Raw genomic sequence first — 9,017 nt, forward strand, 5'->3', positions numbered from 1 at the left:
GGCTAAGACTTTGACCTTCAGTCTAGTCCTCTTGATCTGCCTAGAAACACGTTTGTCCATTCCCTATACTGAGTGTCCCCATCCCTGCCTATACCACAGCCATGACATAAAGATGCCTAAGAACCCCAAGTCAGGAAGTTGGCAAAGCCCACCTTCAACACACTTCAACTCCCCTCCAACCCTGGGACACCCAGCTCAGAACCACTGATGCCCGGCCCCTCTTCCTCATCACCACTCTGCCTGGGTCTACCTTCTCGATGACAGCCTATGGCCCAACCCCAGCTTTCTACCTTTCCCTCCTGTGTCCTTCACCTACTCATTGAGCAATTGACGTGATTGATGAATAATATAGTTAATTCACTTCTTAACTGTGACAAATACCATGATGAAACAGAAAGAGCTTGTGTTTGGGGTCAGGAAAAACGGATTCAGGTCTTGGCTTATCTGTTGACTAGCTCTCTGAACCTTAGACGACCCATCTGAAAAATGGGATAATACCTACCTCCTGTCCCCCCAAGAGTTGCTGAAAAGTGAAAGTGAAAAACCATTTGAACACTCTTTACAAAAATAATTTCAGTAAGCTTGAAGTTGACCATCTAACACCTGTCTGGCCCCTTAAAACCCCCTACTTCAGCTAAATCAGAGTAGTGGTCATGTTTGGGATCTTTTTTAAGTTGATCGAAGCCAGTGGTCATGTGCGTTGGCTTTGGGATCAGAACTTCCTGCACCAGACTCAGACTCTGCCAGTACCTACCTGTGAGGCCTCAGACAATTTGCTTCGCTTTGCCGTATCTCAGTCTCCCCAGCTATAAAACGGAGATAATGAGAACACCTTGCTCATGGGCTTGCTGTGAGAATTAAATGCCCCAACACAGTCAAGTCCTTGGTGTAGTGCCTTATATATAAGTAGCTGTTTATGTAACTGCTCAAAAAAATGTGTGCGGCTTAGAAAAAAATCTCCCCATCAAACTCCTAAGGGTAGCATTATTACCTCCATCTTGCAGATGAATAAACTGAGGCCCAGATTGAAGTGTCAACCAAGCACGTTCAGCGAGTGAATGCGTTGCTGAGCTTTGAACCCAAGTCTGTGAAATGCGCAAATCTGCGCATACCCCATCTGCCCCATTGTCTCCCACTGGGGAGCGTGGCCAACAGCTTCTCCTATGGGGTCATGAGGGCCTCGGTGAGCTCCACCAGAACATGATCTCTTAGGCTCCAGCCTAAATGCTTTCCTCTAGAGAAAGATTGAGACAGGGACCGGACTCTTGCGAGCAACAGAGGGGAGTGAGAGCGACAGGAAGATGGGGAAGGCTGTGGGAACCTTAGAGGGTATGACGGGGCAGGCTTATCCAGGAAGGGCAGCAGAGAAAGGGGAAGCTGCACACAGAAGGGGCATCAAAGGCAGCGGAGAAGCATGCTTCTGCCAAAGGCAGCGAGGCCCGGGTTCCCCTTATCATCTCCCACCATGTTAGAGGGGAACCGTCACTTTTTTATAAGGCTTCACCCTGGAGGAAAGAGAGGCTGCATTAGGAGGCTCGTTTCTTCTCTGTCCAGTGCGCAGCCCAGCCCCCACTGGAAAGAATAGAACACACCTCCCATAAATAGCCCTGCCCTTTCCAACAGCCCAAGAGCTGGTACACAGCAGGTGCCTCACATTAATGCTGCAGATTCTGCCTCCCTCTTGGGGGTACCGAGGGTCAGATTTCCCAGGGTGCTTAGAAATCATCAACTGAGGGGCGCCTGGGGTGGCTCAGTCAGTTAGGTGTCCAACTCTTGATTTTGCCTCGAGCCCCACGTCAGTTTCTGTGCTGGCAGCACGGACCCTGCTTGGAATTCTCTCTCTCCCTCTCTCTCTGCCCCTCCACTGCTCTCTCTCTCTCTCTCTCTCTCTGTCTCTCAAAAAAATAAAGAAAGAAACATTAAACAATAGTAAAGAAGAGAAGGTGGGAGCATAAACCAGAGTAATGCTAACATTAAATTGCTAGCCTTATGTCTTACTTAATCACCACTATCTAAATCATGCATGATTAGGAAGTGAGGCAGGAAGCAGGGGGAGAATCGCAGGGAGAAGAGCAGAGCCCCTAGTCAGGCCCTGGGGGGGCTTGTGGGATGGAGGGGGGCACAGGGTGGCCAGTGAGGGACTACTGCCCCCACGTGTCCCCCAGGGGGATGGACCAGACCCTCCTGGGAACCCTGTCAGCCCCGACATTCTGCGGGTCCCTGACCCCATGTCAGGAGCCGCTGGAGCAAAGGGTCTGGGCTCAGGGATGAGGCTGGGCAGGGGTCTTGGGGTCAGCAGCATCTCTGAGCTAAGCCCTGGGTGGGGACGATTGGTGGGGAAGAGGGGGCTGGGGGCCACAGGGGACACGCCCGGGGTGGGGGTGTCTGGCCGGGGTCCTGGGCCAGGGCAGCAGGGACGAAGCCAGAGGGACAGGACGCCACCCTGGGCTGGGAGGCAGAGCCTGGGTCGGTTCTGATTCTGCAGCTCACCGGCTGTGTGACCTTGGGGAAGTCACAGGGCCTCTCTGGTCTCTTTCAGCTGCCTCATCTGCACAGTGGAGATGATTATTCCTGCTCTGGATGAGGGGCTGCTGGGAGGACTGAAGGGGGTCCAGGAGGGGAAAAAATAAATAAATAAATAAATCATGCATGATTAGCAACAATAATCCTGCAGGTATAAAGGACAACACCATTTTTCAAATATGGATACTGACGATCAAAGAAGCAACAGCCAAGGATGACTTCAAAATCTGTCCCCCACACAGGACACCCTTGAAAGGGAAGAGAAGTGCTAAGGATCATTACGCAGCGTAAGAGGTCTGAGCGGGGACCGTCCTAGGCAAACCAGGATGAATGATCAGACGTCATGTCTAAAAGCTGATGTAGCCGGAGTCCAAACCCAGGGCTAGACTCCACAGACTCCCCAATCTGCCACGGGGAATCCACCTCATTTTTTTTGCTAGCCTGAAGAAATTAGGAGGCCTGGGGACACGTGGTTCTGGACGCCGCCTGCCACAGTTGCCCCTGGAGGCCTGGGAGCCGGGAGGGAGGGATGTGGTTCTTGTACATCTGCTCCTTGTTAAGAGCTGGGCAACCTGACCTTCTTGGGCTTTATCTGTAGTCCAAAGCATAGATGGCGTGTCAGTTTTGCTGGGAAATGCTGCAAAGGTCACAACCGAAAGGAGCGTGGAAGGCTGTCCCCGGGCCCTTCCAGAACAGTCCTCTGGCAGCCGGCAGCCTCTCGGGGCTCTGATGTGCCGCAGCCACACTCAGAGGCCTTGGGGGCTCTGCTGCACAGGTCGCTGCCACCACCCCAAGTGTTCACAAGCGCCCTGCGGTTTGCAAAAGGCTTTGACATCCGGTGCTCAGCCCCTGTTCCCTGTAGGCCCACACCTGCCCCCCTTGGGAGGCGCTGCAGTTTCCCCTGCATGGCCTAGAGAGGGTCCCAGACACAGAGGAGCAAAGCAACTTCTGCAAACGTCGCCAGCCGGCCGGGGCCTGGCTGGTCCTGCTGGTGTTTCTTTTGTAATCGTCCACCCTACCGTTTATTGATTTGGAAATAGAAAAACTCGGCAATTTGCTTGGAAGATAGTAAATCTGAATCGACGTGATCTTTCCTTCCATTTTTAAGGGGAGAAAAAAGGAGACTCTGGTCTTCCATGGCTAATTTAAATCTGCTATTATATTATCTCTAGTTTATTGAAGTGCAAAAATGGAAAAAGTATCCAGTCCAGATTCCTCTGACTGCCGGGTCCCCGGGGGGCATGGGGGGAATGGCAGTGGCGTTGTTGCAGCCACCATGGTCAGGCTCTGGCTGGGCACAGGACATTTGTCATTTAACCCCCTCCTTCCAGGTGAGAACGCGCAAGTGAACAGTGGTCAACGACATCCTTGAGGCTGCACATCCGGTGAGGGGTGTAGCCAAGATCCCAGGCCCTCAGATCCCAAAGCCAGGGTGCAGGGAGGGCCATGGTACACAGATCCAGTTCAAGCCCATGTCTTGAGTCTTGTTAACATTCCTTCCAGGCCAACTCCTGCACAGGGAGAACTAGAGACTTCTGCACGTCTTTGCTTTCTCCTAATCCCTCAAACCTGCAGCCTCTCCTCTCTGTCTTCCTCCGGCACAGCCGATGGCCTTGCTCACCTATGCCTCTGTACCTTGTCACCCCGCATGTCACCGCAGATATGTGTCCTGTGCTATGGAGGCCAGCCTTCCGCAGGGGACCTAGACCCACAGGCTCCCACCCCCCCAAGGACCTTGAGGGACTAATTGTCTCCTCTCCCTCCTGCACTATCAAATTTCTTTTGTCTTTTCCAACAGTGTGTGAACCTCCTGTCTCTGACCCTTTGCAAAGCCCTAACTTGACCCATCATGCTCCTCCAGCCACGGCTCCATTCCTCCGCTCGCTTTATGGAAAACTCGTCAAGAGAGTTTCTGTATCCTCCCCATCTCCACTTCCTCCCTCCAGTTTCACCTGAACCCTCTCCAGTCATGTTTCTATCCCGCGTCCCCACAGGAATAACTTTGTCAAGATCACCAGTGCCCTGCATGCTGCTAAATCCCATTATCAGTCACTTTGACCTAACAGCAGTGTTTGCCTGTCGATTACACCTTCCTCTTTGATGTTCATTCTTTTTTATTTAAATGTTTTTCTTTTCTTTTTTTTTTTCTTTTTGAGAGAGAGAGAGAGAGATTGACAAGCAGGGGAGGGGCAGAGAGAGAGGGAGACACAGAATGGGAAGCAGGCTCCAGGCTCTGTGCTGTCAGCCCAGAGCCCGACGCGGGGCTCAAACCCACGAACTGTGAGCTCATGATCTGAGGCAAAGTCAGACGCTTAACCCACTGAGCCACCCAGACCCCCCTACAGAGCTCCATTCTCAGTGCTCTTCCCATCTCTTCTCTTGATTGAGAGAGATACCTGTTGACATCACCCAGTTTTATGACTTGATGGACCAACCACATGCTGACAACTCCTAAGTATGTGTCCTTAGCCCAGACTTCTCTCCTAATCCCTGCCCCACATATCTGTCCACTCCACATTCTCTGAGATGTCTAATAGCTATTTCAACCTCAGCATCTCCACACATGAGCTCCTGATCATCTTCCCAAACCCTGTTTCTTCTCCGCTTTTCTTCATCCCGGTTAGAACAACTCAGCCCTTCCAGCCAGACGGGCCAGTAGCTCATAGTCACCCTGACGTCTCTCGTTCTCTCATGTTCCACATTCAATCTATCAGAAAACCTTGTCGGGTTTACCTTCAAAGCAGAGGCAGCACCTGGTCACTCGTCACTTCTTCCACTGCCACCTGGCCTGAGGCATCAGCATTTCCAGCTTGGATGCATGTGACAGTCTTCTAATTGGCCGCCCTGTTGCCAACCCTGACCCTACAGTCCAACCACAACTGAGCTACTAGAATGACCCATGTAATAAATGAAATGGATGAAGCTATTTCTCTCTCCAGAGGATCCCATGGGCTCCTCGTTCTGCTCCAACAGTGGACGACAGTCCCTCTGGTCCAGGTACCTGTCACCACTCTGATCTCACTACCTGCTGCTCTCCTGGCTCCCTCCACCCCAGCCACAATGGGCTCCTGGACATATTTGTCTCTCTGCCGGGAAGTTTTTCCAAGACACGTCTGTGGCTTCCTCCTTCAAGACTCTGGCCAGAAGTTAACTTCTCTTTCCAGTGTTAATGGCCCCACCCCCAGAATTCTCAGTCCCGTTGACTTGCTCTGTTTTTCTCACAGCACATATCATTCTCGAACATACTCAACACCTTTGTGTTTACGTGTATGGTCTGCTATCTTCTCCCCATGACGGCGTAAGTTCCAGGAGGGCAGAGTGCTTCGCTGACATAACCCTAAATATTTAGAACGGTGCCTGGTACACCAGTGCTTAAGAAACGTTTGCTGAATAAATGAGCTAGTGAATGAATGAGAGAGGAACATCCCTGCGCTGAAGGATTTTTCCGGCCTTCCTTCTAAGAGGCTCTGGGTCAAGTACCACCCCTGCCAGTGGATGACCCTGAATCATTTACCTCGCGGCATTTGTGTCTTCAAACCCCTGCTCAGCAAAGTCCCTGCCACCCACCGGCAGAGACTTGTCATTTCTTGGACTTGAAAGATCATCAATAATTCCGGTAACTTCTATTTCATGAGCAATCACGACATCTCACGCTAAGTGTTTTGAGCATCTCGCCTCTCTTCTTCGTGGCGCCCCTAAAACGGAGTTTCCTCATCTGCAAATGGGGAAAATGAAAGGTTGCAGAGCTTCCTCCATTCACCGATTAGAGGTTGACACAGCTGGGACCTGAAGCCAGCTTCGTGGCCCCCGAAGCCTGTGTCCTTTTCACACCCGTCCTGCTGAGGACGAGGGAGCGGTGCCTCAACAGCTTCCCACTTCCCGTCCTGCTTCTCTCCCTTTCTCCTTCTGGATCCTGCACCTGGAGCTATCCCCTGTGTGATCCAAACCCTGGCTTCACCACTTCCTCGCTGTGTAACCCTGGGCAAATGACCTGCTTCCCACTTCCCATTTCCTTCTTCGGTAAAATGCCCGTGATATTTTTTTTTTTAATTTTTAATGTTTATTTATTTTTGACAGAGAGAGAGGCAGAGAATGAACAGGGGAGGGGCAGAGAGAGAGGGAGACACAGAATCCGAAACAGGCTCCAGGCTCTGAGTGGTCAGCACAGAGCCCGACGTGGGGTTCGAACCCACGGACCGTGAGATCATGACCTGAGCTGAAGTCGGACGCTCAACCAACCGAGCCACCCAGGCACCCCAAGGATATAATTTTTAAATAATTTATAAATTTATAATATAGAGAGAGAGGAAGGGGAGGGAGAGAGAGACAGAGAGAGAGAGATTTTAAGGAATTGGCTCACCAAAGTGTGGTGGCCTGCAAGTCCAAAATCTTCAGGGTAGGCCAGCGGGCAGGACCCAGAGAAGAGATGCCATCACAGCTTAAATATAAAGACAGTCCGGAGGCAAAATCCCCTCTTCTTCAAGGGAAGCCAGCCTGTTTTTTCTTAAGGCCTTCAACTGATTGGGCAAGCCCCATCCGCATGGAGGACAATCTGCTTTACTCAAAGTCTGCTGATTTAAATGTTAATCTCATCCCCAAACTACCTTCACAGCAACATCCGGACTTGCATTTGACCAAACATCTGGGTACAGCCCAGCCCAGCTGATGCATGCACATAACCATTCTAGGAAGTAATACCAATACCTCCCACAGAGGCTGTGGCAATGGAGGAGATCGGACATAGGAATGCCTCGTTAGCTGCAAAAATCACCTAAATATGGGGGACTGCTATTCCTGAAAAATGCCAGAAGTTACGTTTTTGTTGTTCTTATGATGACACCAAAGTAGGAGAAGGCAAAGAGGCCCAGCCCCGGCCAGACCTCCTATCAATCACACACCCAGCATATTTGGGTCTTGCATATTTGCTTTCTTGATAGGCAGACGTCTTGCATATTTGCTTTCTTGATAGGCAGAATTCTCTAGACTCCTGTTAAACGTACTTCGCCATGCCAAGCAGTATGGTAATAAGGAAGGAGGTTTTAGTTTTGAGCTGAGCCTTAAGACTTAAAATATTCCAGGAGGCTGAATCTTTATGGAATAATATCGCAGGCAGACATCCAGTCACAAAACAGAATGACAGACGGTCCTCACAATAGGTATGTTTTCTGAGCTTCAATCTTCCTTCCTGTACAACCGGAACTAACCCCTGCCCGAGCTCACCCCACAGTCACAGAGACTCAGTGGGACCATGGAGCTGACTGTGCTCTAAACTGCAACATTTCCAAATGTCATGGATTTTTCTAACCATGAAAGAACACAGACACTAATAATAACAGCGAACCATGCCTTTGTCATTATCCCACGGGAAGTCCAGTGGCAGGTGACACAGAGAAAGGATTAAGAGATGAAACCATGGGCTTCATATGAAAAGCGGAGGTTGCCTGACATGCATGCTTGCACCCTCCCTCTCACCCTCGTGGCAGACGCATCTGATTGTTCACAGAGCTCTCTTGGGGTCACAAAGACCAATGTGGTGTCAAGGTAGGGGAGATGGGGGAGGAGAAGCTGTTACTAGTCTAGGGAATGAGCTCAGAGAGGAAACTGTGGTCAAGATTCGTATGTTTCAAGAAAGAGTCATTTACACTTCCTGGTCCCGGGACAGAACGATTTCCCACATTCGGATCTAAGCCTGGGAGTGGAAGCTAGGGAGCCCCAGATAATGCCTTTTGAAATCCTTCCTGGACCAAGGACAGACATCAGTCATTCAATCAATCTCTAGACAAGAAATTTGTAGTCACACAGGGGCAGGGTGATAGGTTACCCCACCACCACCATTGCTAACAATGGCGACCACCACTACCGTATTGGTTATCTATTGCCGTGTAACAAGTTGCTCCAAGATTTCAGAGCTCAAAACAATAAATGTTTATCATCCCATGCAGTTTCTGGAAGTCAGTAATCCAGGAGCAACTTAGCTGGGTGGTCCCGGCAGAACTCTTAAAATGCTTCAGTCAAGGTGTCGACTGGGGCTCTAATCATATGAAGGTGTCACTGAGCCTGGAGAATCTACTTCCAAGGTAGCTCACTCACGTAGCTGTTGTTGGCAGGGGCCTCAGTTTCTCACCAAACAGACCTTCTCATAGGATGACTTGAATACCCTCACAACATGGCGGCTGGCTTCCTCCAGCACAAGCAACCCAACAGCAAGAACAAGGAAGAATCTGTGGTCCCTTTCATGACCCAATTTTGGAAGTCACACAAGGCAGGGGAATCAGGCTGCAACTACTGAAGGGAGGAATGTCAAGGAATTTGTAGATCTATTTTTAAAACCACCAAAAGTATCACCAGAAAGGCCTGGGAAGCATAGTGGGGAGGGCTTGGCATGGGCAGAGAGGGACAATGTTCTATCAGATGAAATGATCTACCTTAATTTAATCTGCTAAACATTGCAGAGTATACTTAGTTTATGACTGCAAGTAGATGGATGTACATCG

Source organism: Neofelis nebulosa, chromosome 2, assembly GCF_028018385.1.
Source record: "Neofelis nebulosa isolate mNeoNeb1 chromosome 2, mNeoNeb1.pri, whole genome shotgun sequence".
Lineage (NCBI taxonomy): Eukaryota > Metazoa > Chordata > Mammalia > Carnivora > Felidae > Neofelis > Neofelis nebulosa.